Consider the following 16,590-nt stretch of genomic DNA (forward strand, 5'->3'; position numbering starts at 1 on the left):
AAGGCCCTGGTGTATTATTTTTATTTATTTATTTTTTTTTTCGAAAAACATTGTCGTGTGGTGTGAGTGCGTTCCAAGAAGGGTATTAAGGTGCCTACCCAATGTCATTTTTCTTGATTTACACCGAAGACAGCGTTGAGGATATATTATGAATATCGAAGTGCAAGAACAGAAATTTTGCCAGTCATTGGACCAGTTGATCCAAAACATCACCCAACTGATCAATACGTTGGTGCCCAACGTGTTTGAGAGGTCGCCGCAGTTATACATGAAAACCAAGCTTCCCTTGTTGAGTTGCACTGTTAGTTTATCCCAAGTAGTGGTGAAGATGCAACAGGCCTGGAAGCCATGGCAGAACCAGCATCTATTCCAGTAGAGATCACTATTCCTTTGGAAGAACGGATCCACGATCAAGCCTCTCTCCCATCACCACAGACAGTACATAAAGAAAACACCGTGTAGAAAAAAAACACAAAAACAAAAAACAAGGATCCAAACATGCCTCTAGAAGCCATTTCGCTCTTGGAAGGAACGTGCTTGAAAGCAGCAGCTGTCCAATTGAAGCCCCACGTCTTGCACTTCTTGGATTCGCTCTATGCCTTCTATCATTGTCAATGGTGGTGTAACAGTCACATGTACCGTGTTTTGAAGGTATACCAGGCTCTCTTCAATGGGATGGCCTTACTAGTGGTGGCTGCTGGTGCGATTACCAGTTCCATATTCGCGAATACCATCTGTCCAAACCCCAAGGCGCGTGAGAACGAGTACCTGCTGTTACCAGCGAATCCCACTTGTTAACTCCATCGAGTGGAAGTGTATGATGTTTAACAACGAACACCCAATACACTGAAAAATTTATAAAATGAAGTGTGTCGTTAGACGTTTGGTCAGATCATACAGATCAGAAAGGGGTACAATAAGAGGGACGTTAGTCATGTTGAACAGATAGCGGAAGAAGAAGAACACGGTGAGGATAACGAATATGAAGAACCAGAGGACGAATCAGAGGACGAAGAAGATGATAAACCAGAGGAGGAAGAAGATGAAGAACCAGAGGGGGAAGAAGATGAGGAAGACAATCCATGGGTGGCCATTGGAGATGAAGTCGAGGAGCAAAATAAAGAAAAACTTACCTATAATCTGGCTATCTGAAACATGGAATCACACTGCCAGTGATGAATCCACCAATGTTTTGCTTAGACACGCCCCCTTACTCCCGAGCCAGAGGCTGGTTACTTACAAATTTCCTTTGTTCTTTAATTTGGTAGAGAAAAATTCGTTGATAGTTCAGAAAATATTTCTAAGAGTCATAAAAATGGCAACGACCGTTGCGAAACGGACAACTGCTCCGAAGGCTCAGTGAATATTTCCCAATGTTCACTGAGCCTGAGGCGAATAATTGTTTTAGTATAATTTTTAGAGGTGAATATCAAGGAATAAAATAACGTAGTAAAATATAACAACATAGACGCAATTGTTTGTTTGCATACACTTATGCAACCGTAGTTTTAATAATAAACCTACCTGTGCATCGATTGCGAATCAATTTACTTATCGAGTCTAGCAGTAAAACAAACAAACGAAACAATACCAAAAATGAATTCATCGGTACCTTTGTTTTATCGTTGCTGACTTTATTCACAGTTGTCATCATCGTCTAAAAATGATTAGCTTTTTAAATTTCGCTCAATCGACCTCACCTAGCTGCAGGCGATCACTGAGTTTGCGATTCTATAATGCCTTGAATACGAGTTCTTGAAAGGATTTTAAGTTCAAGGGCGCAGCATTCATTTTGAAAATTCTCCATTCTTTTAAATATTCTGGACTTGGAATGGTGCCTTCTGAATAAATGAAGAAATTATTCAGAAACTGTACGCTATGTTTACTTGAAAATCTATCAGTCGTCCAAACGAGGAGGAATATCGAGACTCTGGTCTATGGGTCTTTTATTTGCCAGAAGTCTATCTTGCATGATCTCCGTCTAACTTCACTACTTCCACTTCGCTGCTGCCTCTACTTAAGTAATTGACTGACAAATGCACACATACTTAAATATCACAGCGGTAGCTATGTGGCCACATGGGACGACTGAACTTGAAGGATGCGAAGTACAGATGAAATAATTCATATTTGAACTGCGGTTGTACATGAAAGTGAAGAATGATCATCGCAGCAAATTTTCCAATTTAAGCAATTGGAAAGAAGAACCCTGAAAAAAAATCGGGACTTCAACGGGATTCGAACCCGTGACCTCCACGATACCGCGATATCCGTGCGATGCTTTACCAACTGAGCTATGAAGCCACGCATTGGGAGCGAGGTCAATCAATTGAGCTCATATCTTCCCGTGAGGAGTGAAATGATGTGCAGTATACATGAAATAATTCTTCAGTTCGAATTGCTGACATTGGAAAATTTAAGCAATTGGAAAGTAATAATAATCAAATCGTTCTAAATTGTCAAAATTTTCAAAATTGTATAAGCCCTATAACACAAGCCTAGATATGGCCTTGTCCCTAATACGTGTCACGCGTGGGAGGGAGGGTGTAAAGGAATTCGATGCTAAATCAAGCGGTAGATGTTAATGGCAGGGATCTTTTATATAACAACCCAAGTTATTCTCGCATTTTGATTGGTTCTCGCCTATGATCTATTAGAGGACAGACGCACGATTGACGTCATTATTGCAAAGCTTTTCCCTCTGTGTTTTAAAATGGCGGAAAGTTTTAACAATTTAGATAATATTTTACGTGACTGGGCAAAAGAAGGGAACAAAAAAAAATTTTGTCGAGGCATTGAACAGGTACGAGATGCAGTAACAAAAAAAATCAAACCGTTTCTATTCTAAGAAATGACTTAGAAAAAATACTCGAGCAGTCTCAGTCGACAGTCGAGCGAGATTAAACCAAGCACAAAATTGGTCTTGGTAAGCCGAGAACCACTGCTTTATCTCAAATTTAACAAGCCTGATAAAGAAACTATTGATGAGATTAATTTATTTAAGAAATTCAACTTTTCCCATTCTCAAATTAACTGTTGATACACTAATTGATGTCAAGAATAAAACATCGAAACATCACTTCTTGAAATCAGTTTAAATAAACAGATAACCTTGCTTTCCGACATGCGAATGCTCCAGCCCGTTTCAGGGGACAGCAGCAAGCAAAGTATAGTAAACTACAGCTCACGGCCAGCTTTATCACAGTTAAATGGTGTCTCCGACACTATTTTAAACTCATATGAGAATCACCAACCACAGACGACACAAATTTCCTCCATCACTAACGCTCCTTTCATTCAAAACTCGAATCGAATAGCCTCCAGGTTAACTGCAACCGCAAGTTTTCCCAGCCTATCCTGAAAAGCTGGACCGGTCACGTGCGTATGATTAGCCAATCAAATTCGAGGATTTAGCATTCTTGCCCGCTCAGTGTTTTTTATCATTTTTCCTCAGAATGAACACTTCGAACTCTTGCATTGTTCTCTGTCCAACACTTAAATCAACGCATAAATGAACACCGTTATTCAGCCATCGGTAAAAAACGTTGAAACACAGCAAAGGAACAACAAAGCAGAGACTGGCCACCTTTTCAAAGTTCTGAGGAAATGTAACAGCAAATTCGATTGCTAAGTCTACGAGATGCCGTACGAAAAGGATCGACATCCAAGCGTTCTCTTAACACGCAAACCGACTCCATTCGCGCCAAAACTGTTTACGTAACACTTTCGCACAAGTTCAGTTTTTCTGTATTGCGTTCCCTACCTTGAGAATTATACGCATAGGACCCGCAAATATTTTATGTATTGTTCATATTTTATATACTCTAAGTAGACGTTATACTTTTTCACTTTTTACCTCGATAATGGAAACCGAAACCTTGTTAGTTGTTTAAATGTGTTTTACAAATCTTTTAGCGTTAAACTTCTTGTTCTACTTGATAGCAAAAATCACAAGCGAACTTAGGATCCACTTTGTTTTTCCCGTAGCGTGGCGTTGATAACTAGAATTTTTGCGGAAAAGTTTAGTCCAGATAATAGTAATGATTTCGCGAGTTTGAAATGCTCACATCGTAAAAAAACCATGTCACATCTAAAATATGCTATTCTGCTGTCCAACCAACTATATTGGCAGATTTTTCAGTAAATCAAGGCGAAATATCGCAGAAAGAGGGAATAAAGTGATATTCACCGCTAAAAATTTTGGCGGGAAATGATTCTGCCTAATGATTTTTTTGGAGGATTTTGCAAGACCAGTTACTCCGAGTTACCTCAAATTTTTAACAATTTTAACTAAACTGGATAGTGATGGCAGTGTAAAAGGCTTTCAAAAAAAAGATATATATTTTCTGTAGAAATAAAATACTGCGCTTTTGAAAAACGAGTCGCTGAAAATGGCTAAAATTGAGTCACGCCCATTAACGATTCAGCGGCGATAGATTGCACCTCAAGAGAAGCGTAGGATTAAAGCGAAAAACCTCAAATATATCTCAGTCAACCAATAAGGGGACAAATATTATCGCAAAAAAATAAGTCTTTCTGGAATTTGTAAGAAGTATCTTTTAGCCTCACCTAAAGTTGCCGGAAATTTCGGCCATTTTAGACCGCTTGCGAGGCCAAAATCATGATGTGGTGATATCTCAAAGAAAAACGAACACTTACCTGGTTAAGTGCCATGGTTGTTAATCTTTTCGGATAGCTTTTATACTGTGAAAATTAAGATGAAGATAAACAGACGACCTCAATCTTTTCCTGCTGCCCGGTTTTCTCTGACAATGACACATAACTGAGATACGAAACTTCATATTTTCAACTAACGCCATTTTCGTCTATAGGAGTACGTTATATGTAATTGGCAAGACGAAAGTCATATTTTGAATACAATTTCCCCATATTTGTCCTTAGACACTGAAGCAAGTAAAAGACGAGTGAAGAGTAATATCTTTAGCTGAATATATTGCAGCAGAAACCGTGTTATATTTTCAACATCTTTGCAAGAGGTGATGTGTGATGATGTCTGATGTGTGCCTATATGATAAGTGAAGCTTTGGAGCTGCCGGACTGGTTCATAGCTGCCGGACCTTATCCCAGTTTCTATAGTATGAAGCGGCCAGGAGTACTTCTACTTCTCCTGGAGTGGAAGCTAGTCCATCGCAGGTCACTCCACCGGAATTTGTCAGCTTTTCCCAACAATTCGCTGGTACCTATTTATACTCTTGAGTGGAGAGAAGCACTGTGTTAAAGTCAAGTGTCTTGCCCAAGAAAACAACACAGTGTCCCCGGCCAGGGCTCGAACCAGGACCGCTCGATCCGGGGACAAGCGCTCTAATCATGAGGCCACCGCGTCTCTATTTATATGATAACTTGATATTCAAATAAAATAAACTAGTCATAATTTTTGAAAGATTTTCATTAAAAAAATGTGGACAATTCTGTCATCCTTTCTAGTAAAAATATGTTCTCAAAGACCAATTAACTCATGATTTTACAAGCACACCGGCGCACTTGCAGCCTACACTCCGTAAACAGGAGCACTGAGCTGCGGAACGTAGCCTGTCGCCAACTTAGTCTCAAAACGGACGAAAAGGCAGCAACTGTATTAACACGAGTTAATGACAGACTTATTATTTTGCACAGTAACTGTTATAACTCGTATCGGACTGGTTCCAGAACCACTTGAAAATTTATTTATTAAATACAGAATTTCTCACATTATATTAATTGTACCCAATCACCGCGTTGCATCTGATCTTGCATCTTTCATGTTCTCTTACAACGACTTGTTTTACATTGATCTGCTAAAACTGAGGTTACTAGTTCAACTTAGGGTATTATATGGGGCGCAACGAATCCGAAAATGTTAATTTTAGTAACAGCTCATATGAAGCCAAAGTGACGACATTCATTTCTTACGAAATGCGCTAAAAAGTGCAAAATTGATTTGCACATCAAAGAATACTATAAGAATTTGCAACAAATTCGACACAAAATGTGACACAAATACAAATCAAAACGTAATAATGACAAATACTTAGTTAAAATACCGTTTGAAGACATTGCTGATAGAGACGGACAAGACATGGTTGATATGGACAAGTTACATATCCATATAATTGACACATTAAACTGTTTCTTAACAGTTTCTTAGTAAGATCATCAATTTCGGCGATTGTCGCCTTTTAAAACGCTTGTTGTGTAAGATAAATTCGATGTTAAGTCAGCGCGGACACTTTGTGACTCTCTGCCCTAATCTCCTATGTCTCAATCTAAATATGAGTGGTGTCACAAATGAAAGAGATCCTGCATTTCCGGGATCTCAGAATTTTCTAGATCGAGAAACAACATGGAAAGGATCTTGCAAGAGAGTTTTGTTTTCCCATTTTTATTTTTATTATTCTTGTTTTCTGTAAGGTTGTATCCTATATCAGGAAGGGAACCTCCTAGCACACACTCTTTAATTTCCCTTTTATCGTGCAATTGACACTGATTGTGATTATTTGTTGGTAGGGACTTGCAAAAAAATCAGTTGAAAGACTTACCTGAGGATATTTTCCGCTACAATACCGAGCTTCGGTTCCTGTAAGTAGATCTCTTCGTGTAACTCTAGATTACCGTAACTAAATTCCCAACTAGCCAATCAGAAGCTGTGTCTACTGTCTTGATATCCTGAGACATCAAGTCACTGACCTGATATGGCTATAATATCAGGTCATTTGGCCTAATTTGAGTACGGTAAATACCTAATCGTTCCTTTCTGGTACGCTTTGGCGGTATATCAGGCTGGTTTGGTCTCGCCATGGGTATTTCGGCCGGACTACCTCTCGCAAAAGTACGAACCATGGTTCGGCCAAACTCACCTGGTATGCCGCTGCACGCAATTAAAGAAAGTAAGTGAAAGAATACTTTGGCAAGTAACAAGTCCGCCTGTTGAACGGCCACAGATCAAACAACGGCGTGGAGTTGTGTATCCACTGCACTCGAAGATAAATTTAAACCTTTTTTTTTTATGAACCACTAGATAGACGCGAGAATCCAACCTTTTTTTTTCACTAAGGTGGACGTCAGCGACGTTTTCTTCCTTTTAAAGTTTCGGTCTTGATAATAAAAATGCCACTCTTGTCTTCGAAGCAGTCTCCAATCGTTTTTCCAAGGTGTACTATCTATATATTTCTTTAATCTCTCGCATTCAATTTGGCGAAACTAAACTCTTTGGCTCTCTTAATTTTGTAATGTGTTTTTTCTGTAAAGGTTGGACATAAATTACGACGTAGAAAACTAGTAGAGCCCTACAATTCGAAGAAAAAAACTTGAATAAATCAAGTGAACACAAGAGAGAATCTACACTGCCTTCTTCGTTTCCAAAACCATTGACATTACAAGCCTTTCCATAAACGTAGTCTAGTTCAGGGTCGCTGACACCGTTTTGCTTCGAATAGTCCATTTCGGCTGCTAAAATTAAAAGCGCTCTTTAGTTAAGTTTTGGCACAAAAAAAGTTTACCATGAGGATATGCAGGTGTGAAACAGTAAATTTAAAGAATAATTTCGTTCCAGTCGGGTGAGGTCAACGTCCAGCGCTCTGATCTACTCTGATTGGTTAAGTGAGAGCAAAGTGTACAGAGCAAACTTAGTCATGCAAAGAAAACTTATGTGTGTAACAGAAACCGTAATGACACAACACTGTTCAATTGTCTTTCCTGTCAAAATTCGAAACGTGTAAAGAACAGACGGAAAATATGCAATACTGATTGAGAAGCCCTTACGATTTCCTTCCATGCATACATTTCCTCTCAGGTCATGATTTGTTCTGGTTGAAAAGGTCCTTTGGAATGTCACGGGTAAACCGCAAATACCAAGGTCTCTTAATTCGCCGACGAGCTGACAGCCTCCTGTAGATTAAATCCAACCATGTACAGGTCTCGTCTTTTAACTCTGCTCCTGTGTTGAGTGATGATTCACAGAAAATGGAAAAAGGATCTTTCTCTCGAGCACGTTGTTCGTAAAGACCTCTTAAGAGTTCCTGCCTGTAAAAATCAGACAAATTCTTAATTTCGCGGCAAGGGTGGAAAATTCGATTTCGCCCATATTCTCATGGAGATAGGATAGGGCATGACAAAAACTACTGGATAGTTTTTTTGGCAAAATATCCTTTTATTTGAAAGAAATATGCAAATTGCCAAATTCCGTTAAAATCGTCATTTGACGCACCATTTTATCAAGCAGGTTTGATAGCCTCGCATGCAAAACCACATCAATCTTCCGTCTTTAAAACACTCAAATATTTTTGTGCAATATTTAGATGTGCACTGGGTTGATTTCAGGGAATGTTGCTTTGTCTTTTTGGGTGCAAAATAATTAAATTTCGAAGACATGTATTTCATTCACTTAAAAGTACTTCGTGGATATAATTAATTTTCACCATGTGCGAAACCTTCAAATGGATTAAGCTTCTGGTAGTTGAATCGCAGAAGGATTGTCTACAGATTCCTGTAAAAAATTCTTTGGGCAAATGATTGTGAGCGACGCAAGAGCTTTTCAAAGTAGGTCAAAAATGCAAATATTTGACCATCCGTCGTCAAATTTCAATTTACGGGTTAGACGTATATTTTAGCATGCCCCACATGACTTGACCTATAATAAGTTGAAATAGACACAGAGCTGATAATTTCGAAATGTTCTAACCTTATTTGTTGTAAAAGGCAGGTCAAAAGTCTATTTGACGTGTTTCTAGTCGATCTGTCACCATTCGTCGCACATAAAGCAGAAGTATGCTTTTGTTTACACAAGGTTAACGTCCGATGTACATCGACTACTGTCAACCTATTATTGGTCGAATACCATGAATCTGTGACCATCTTTCTGCGCATATGAACATCACTGCATCTAAGTCAAAAACGGCTGAGTCATTTGTAGATAGTTGCTTGCTTTGCACTGCGCCAAAATAATACGTTTGATCGATTGCTGACCATTGCTGATAAGCGTGTCGGCGCAGCACAATCTTACAGCCGTTATTTGTTCGTCACGCAATGCTGTCACGGCATATGCTGCCCATTTTGATCTAATTTGTATAGAGCACTCTCAGGATAAGTGAAAAAAATTTAATCACTGTTCATCTGTTTGTTCATATATATATTATGCGTATATTTATATAATCGTATTCTATATTGTACGTGACCTCGGTCCAAATCACGTTTGCTGTACGTTCTGATTTTTCAGACAACAGCTGATAAAGCTAGTGCCTGTGTTCACTAGAATTTTAAAAAAATCGCCATAAACAAATGATAGATCAATGAAACAAGAACTAGCTGAAATAAAAAATAGGAAATCACGACGTGTCTAATTCGTGAGAAAAACAGACTAAATTTAATTACTGAATTACGTGCCATTTTATTTGGCGTATTTTGTTTGCTTAGTGGCGAGGCATTGGTATGTTTGTAACAGAAAATAGAGGACTGTTGTCAGTACAGTCCCAAATTATTGTCAGTAAAATATTGTAAATAAAACACCTATTGACCGGTTACCTCCGCAGCCACCATTTGGTCGTTCTGATAAGGGTTTCATTATTGTCTTTACCACTATAAAGCGGCCACCCAAGATTTAAAAACTTTGTTTTGGAAACGGCAACGGCGGATAAGAGTCTGAAATTCAAGGTGCATGACGAGTGATAATTCAAACACACGTCTATCTTGATTGTCTTGAATTGACTCCATGTTCACCAAGAAATTTATAACCCGATAGTGAAAAATTAAATATTCAAGATATACCAACCTCTACCCCATTAAGCGGTCACCACCCATTTCCTCGAGGGTAGCCCACTGTATTACATGTAAAGCAAAAATAATTGCACAGCGCGAAAAGACCCACGTATGAGTTTAGCGTTAGAGTATAACGTAGGGCATGTAGGTAGCGGTGGTCGAGTAAACGATAACAACAGGGGCAATGGTAAACTATTCATTCTTTTCATTTCTTAATTTAATCTCTTCCTACCCGACACGATTGTGTGCTCCCAGGGGTTCCAAGCCTTACGGAGCCTTACGTATTAGGATAGAAATTGTCCTACCTCTACCCCCCAAAATGGGATGACAGCATTGCGTGACGAACAAAGAACTGCTGCAAGCACATTCAAGCCATCAAACCATGATGATCAAATGTGATATTTTGGTGTAGTGTAAAGCAAGGAACTATCTACGAATGACTTAGCCGTTTTGGACTTAGATGCAGTGGTGATCATATGTGTCGAAAGGGGGTCACAGATTCATGGTATTCGACCATTAAATAAGTTGACAGTTGGCGATGTACATCAGACGTTATGTAAACAAAAGCAAACTTCTACTTTATGTGCGACGAATGGTGAGAGAAACACGTCAAATCGGCTTTCGACCTGCCTTTCAACAGCAAATGAGGTTAGAACATTTCGAAATTATCAGTTCTGTGTCTATTTCAACTTATTATAGGTCAAGTCATGTGGCGCATGCCAAAATATACGTCTAACCCGTAAATTGAAATTTGACGACGGATGGTCAAATATTTGCATTTTTGACGTACTTTGAAAAGCTCTCGCGTCGCTCACAATCATTTGCCTAAAGAAATTTTTACAGGAATCTGTAGATCATCCTCCTGCAATTCAACCACCAGAAGCTTAATCCATTTGAAGGTTTCGCACATGGTGAAAATTAATTATATCCACGAAGTACTTTTAAGTGAATGAAATACATGTCTTCGAAATTTAACTATTTTGCATCCAAAAAGACAACGCAACATTCCCTGAAATCAACCCAGTGCACATTTAAACATTGCACAAAAATATTTGAGTGTTTTAAAGACGGAAGAATGATGTGGTTTTGCATGCGAGGCTATCAAACTTGCTTGATAAAATGGTGCGTCAAATGACGATTTTAACGAAATTTGGCAATTTGCATATTTCTTTCAAATAAAAGGATATTTTGCCAAAAAAAACTATCCAGTAGTTTTTGTCATGCCCTATCCTATCTACCATGAAAATATGAGCGAAATCGAATTTTTGACCCTTTTTGACCCGAGTTGTTTTCCATTTTTATGGACAGGGACTCTTAATCTTTTTGCCTCTTGTTTAACAAAGAAATGCGAAGTTTTCCCCCAGGTCACTGCATTCTATGAAACAATTGACAACTGACTCAATAGCTTCTCTGTTTTGTTGCTTACCTCGTCACTGGATTCTTGTAACTCTTCTATGTCAATATGAGTCATTTTTATGATTCATCTGCAAATGGCACAGAAGCCGCCATTTTGAAATTTGTTTTCAATTTTTATGCGCGCGTCCATTGATCCGAGATGCAATCACCCCGGCATTTTTGTTGGCGTGTGTGCCCAGGGTGATTGATTGGATACAGAATTTGTGACATTACATTCTTTGTACCTAATCAGCTGCATCTGATCTTGCAACTTTTATGCTCTCTTACACCGACTTGTTATACCAACTGATGGCTAAAATTGAGTTTACTAGTTCAACTAGGTTATCATATAGGGTACAACGAATCCGAAAATGTTAATTTTTTAGTGGCAGGTCATATGAAGCGAAAATGACCACAAACATTTCTTACGGAATGCGCAGAAAAAGTGCAAAGTTGATTTGGGCATCATCCACTCTGACTAGTCAAGTGAGAGCAGAGCGTAGAGAGCAAACTCAGTGATGCAAAAACACCCAGGTGTGTTACAGAAACCGTAATGACGCAAAACTTTTTAATTGTCTTTCCTGTCAAAATTCGAAGCATGTAAAGAACAGATGGAAAATATGCAATACTGATTGAGAAGCCCTTACGATTTTCTTGCATGCATACATTTCCCCTCAGGTCATGATTTGTTGTGGTTGAAAACGCCCTTTTAAGAGATAAGAAAATTTGCTTTAGAATGTCACAGGTAAACTCCAAATACTTGACGTTTCGTATGTTTCAAGTTAATGAATTTTGTTTTCCAAAATGCGTTTTATTGTCGTTTTTTTCACCGCAGTTTGCGTGTTATTTCTTATTAAGCTACGATTGCCAAAGAAAAAGAGCATTTACGATAAGGTAGAAACTGGTTATGATTTTTTGGATGGAGGAAAACGCACTCATCAAATGCTGAACTGTTCATATTCACACTGGTTTGCTTACGGTTGTCTTTTATTTTATGGTTGGGGCAACTCTATTATAATATCTACAAAAGTCACGTTTTATAATTAAATTTTCGGAGATTTGGCTCCGTGTTCCATACCGGGTGGTTACTTACAATTTCTATTTTCCTTTAAATGAGTAGGGAAAAACTCGTTAAGGTTAAAAAAAAAAAAAATTCTAAGTGTCGCGAAAATGGCAACGTTCGTTTACGAAACAGACAACTACTTAGCCTTCGGCAAAGTAAACATTGGTGAATATCAAGGACTACAAAATGACGGATTAAAACATCAAAACACAGACGCAATTGTTTGTTTGCATACACGTATGCAGCCGTAGTTTCTTTTTCTTTTTTTTTCAATTAACTTTATTTAACACTAACAGACCAAAAAAAAAGAAAGAAAAAAAAAAACACTACTTACAATGAGAAATACTTACAATACAATGCGACAGCACAACATTTATCTACTACTTACTTGGTTATAGTTACAGTACTTACATTCCAGCAAACTTTTTCCCCTCCCCCTATTTTATGCATATGATATTATTTAGGCACGATTAACCCCTTTTATAATTTTTACAATAACCTCTTGGATTTCTACCGTGCTTTAAAAAAAAAAAAAAAAAAAAAAAACGCTGATAATTTCACATTACTTACGTAGTCGTAGCTTTAATAACATCGATTGTAAATCGAATTTTGTTGAATACTAACCCAAACATTTTCACGCGACTCTCAAGAGCAAACTACAAAATTCTTGAAGCAAGTGATAGAGAGTAAAGTTTCAAGAAACCTAATCAGGATCATTGTGGGAGATTCAGGTCAAGGCCAGTAGACAAACCCAAACATGACTAGTGGTGGGGTTTAGAGCTAAAGTATTATCGATAAACTTTAAGATAAACAATTTGAAGTCACAAGGCTCACTTTGTGGGCAGTCATGCCTTAGAATTACAGGACTAACGAGGGAACTACAAAATAATAAACATTTGGCGATCACGAACGAAAATTCTGAATTCTAAACAAAATTATTGAGCATCATAATACAAGCCTAAATATAGCCCTACCTCTAATACGTGCCTACCCGTGGAAGGGAGAGTTTGACAGAATTCAATGCTGAATCAGGTGGAAGGTGTTTATGGCAGAGACCTTATAGTTAACGCTCATTCTCGACATAAATATCTATGAGTGATTTTCTGAGAGTGTCGAGAATCAGAAGACAGTCACGACAAATCGCTTTTTCTTTTATTTCCCCAAAACATACCTTTGCGTGAACCTATTCAAGGAAAAATAGTTTAAAGTTCCAACGATTTATTTTACGGCCAAAATTTAAGAAAGTTCGAAATTTGCATATAATGGCGGTTTTCGCGGCTTAAAATGTTCAGAATTTCACGCTTCTTTACGAAAACAGAGTGGGCGTAAAAACAATCTTATGAAAACAAAACTTTACACAAATATTATTTTATTCTTATACTTTAAAATCGTGTAATAAGTTTCTTGAAGTTTTGTTTGTAGCTTTTTAACGAAGGGTATTTGTACAGCCGCCATTTGTGTCTCCTGGCAAGGGACAAATAAAGGCCGACTTTGACTTGTATAAATGGCCTCTGGTATAAATCATTTGGTCAAAATATCTACATTTTAGGACACCTTGGTTATTGCTTTTTTTCACTCGAAACGTTTTAGCTCTGGGAATTAAAATGTTCTCCGTCAGTAAAATAAAATGTTACGACATGTAAGCGAGTTCAATTTTATGCAAATCACAAGGTTATTCTTTGGAAGTCAACGGTTTAAAACAGGAAACAACGACTCACCGTTACTTAAGTTCCTTCTGCTGCTATAGAAACCATTTTAACTTCCCAGTGTCCTTGTGAGCTGTTCTGTAAAATATTTCCAGTAAAACAGCGAGCATAAACGGCCATAAAATTTGACAAGGTCGACAATGTCGACAATGTTTATATTTGAGATGAGACACTGAGTGGAACTCACAGTCCTGACTGTTTTCATCGTCTTGCTCAGTCGAGAGTCCTTTAAAAATATGATAGAATATACGCTTCCAACCGTAGTAAATTAGTTTCTCATATCCATATGCCTCATGTCGACTCATGAGTAAATAAATCAGTCCCCGAACACTGAATAAACAACTCAAATGACCTCTGAGGTCAGGAGGCCACGTGATATGTCGTTATGTTACTTTTCCTCGGTTTCACATTACACACGTAACGCCGTATTGTAGGACGTTCGCGCGAAGATTTTCGAGTTGATAGCTTTTTTTCTTAATTTTTAGAGCAGTCAGATAATGAGTTACTTGTGTCAGAAATGCAAAAACAAAATGGGGGTCACCGACTTTGTTTCAGAGATAAAGCATGTAAAAAACTACCTGATTTTGAAGATTCAGCATGGTTTACGGGGGTTTATAGTAAAAAATATCGAATGTGAATCAAAGGAGGCAAATGATCTTACTGGATAGCACCATCGCCTGTGGTTTTTAAAACAGCGACTATCCGGGCCAGATCTCCACACATCGTCTGTTACACGGACTAATATAAATAAGCCACCCTCGGCAGTGAATGCGTGATTTAGAGGGCCGTCGATAAAACCAGGAACATTCCGCAACATTGCATAATGATAATAATTATGAGAAAAATATGTAAAATTAAATTTCCAAAACTAAAATAAACAAAAATAAACTAAATAAAAGATGTTATTGGGGATAGGGGAGTCGGTAGTGGAGGGGTAGGAAGCGTTGGGTTTTCATTCAACTGACTACAGTGAGTACAGACTCCTCTTCTTTGCCGCCAATTGCTTAACGTGGCTTTACAGCACTGCTTTTCAACACAAACATGGACGATTTGGACGATGAATGCCAAGTAATTGATTGCGTCTTCTTTTTTGATCCATGATTTCTTCAACATCTGAGGTGTTCGTCTAAGCATCATACAGTTGCTTGTTAAGTCAGTAGCCATAGTTTTGTCATTGTTCGGTCTTCATGTTTCTCTTCTATCATCCCCAGTTTTCGCGCCGCTCCGCTAGGAACGTCTGACACTATGACCCACCAAGCCTTTCCGGAAGCACGAGTAACAAGCAAGTTATTATTACCTAGTAGTAATGAAAGATTAGGGCAGCGCGTTCACTCGCGCGCGCGTACTTCGCATGCCTGGTCTACTCTGGTGGTGTTCGAATGTCTCGATAGAAAACTAGGTTTGATCGAATGCCAGATAACGATCTGCACGTGAAGTTGGACTAGCGATGAATAGATTATAGTCTGCGGTAAAAGTATTTTTAATTAATTAATTAAGTATTGACTTGTACTGGAAAAAAACATTTTCCAGTTTTAGATCGCCAACACTTGTAACAAATATTTCTTGAGACAATAAAGTTTTGACCAGTGACCCTGCAAAACAGCGCGCGCGTCACTAAATGTTTTTAAATTTTGTGTTTGTATTTGTTCACACTGTCATCAGAGCTCGAGCAGTCCGAACTAGTTTCGACAAGAAACTTAATGCCAAAGAGTTTCTATTTCTATCTCACGGAGAAACTATTTCTTCATGAGAAATCGTGTATACGCATATCTTTGTATTGACGCAATGAATTGAATAAAGACATCACATTCGTGTACCCATATTTTTAGGTCTGATTAAGGAGTTCGAACGCCGCCACCTTGGTTTTCTGTGAAGAACGAAATCTTGGAATAAGGGACAGTCACGTAATTAAACTAATGACGAACGACTGGAAGGAATGGATTACTCCACTTAGTTGCTAGCCTTCACTTATTGCAGTGACTTTCATTCTTTCTTTTTTCCTTTTTTTTTTTTTTTTTTTTTTTTTTTCGTTATGTTTCTATTTTTATTTCCGAGCTGATACCACTCTATTTTCGTTTGATTTAATCTTTAAAAATTTAATTTTGCATATTTTTCGCATAATTATTATCATTATTCGATGTTCCGGGATGTTTCGGGATGTTCCGGAATGTTCCGGAATGTTCCATGTTGCTGGTTTTATCGACGGCCGATTTAGAGGCACGAAAGGAACGAGCTGAAAACGCGAATCTCACGCGAAAAAAATAAGCTTTGCTCTTGCTGCTCGTATATCACCAGCCTTTGCTAACTAAAACGGCACAGCCTGTTTTTCTGTGTTTTAGTCATTTGATTCACTTATGACGCTCAATTCTGCTGTTATGATTAGGTTTTAGAAGTAGCGCTGATCCACCCCCACCCCACTCTCGAGAAAAGTAATTTTAAAAGTCGTGGCAGCTAATACTCCTGAGGGACTTTGAGGGACTGCCAATTTGGAAATTAAAAGGTGGGCCTATCTTCGCTAAATTTTCGATCGGAATAAAAGCGAAAAGTTTTGTTTGTTTGTTTTTGGGTGGCGTCATCCTTGTAAAGCATTCTAATGCCTTAACGTCAATGTTAATTCATACCAGAAAGGATTCACCTTGCTCTAACAATAGGTGATTGGCAGGTAACGTGCGGCAG

The 16,590-nt window shown here is 38.2% G+C and overlaps 1 long non-coding RNA gene across 1 annotated transcript in view; it reads right to left on the reverse strand.

Moving 5' to 3' along the window:
* LOC145495464 (uncharacterized) overlaps positions 1-16,590 on the reverse strand; it is a 337,143-nt gene that overhangs the window by 250,226 nt on the left and 70,327 nt on the right. The window lies entirely within an intron of this gene.

Source organism: Orbicella franksi, chromosome 8 (assembly GCF_964199315.1).
Source record: "Orbicella franksi chromosome 8, jaOrbFran1.1, whole genome shotgun sequence".
In the NCBI taxonomy this organism is placed as follows: Eukaryota; Metazoa; Cnidaria; class Anthozoa; order Scleractinia; family Merulinidae; genus Orbicella; species Orbicella franksi.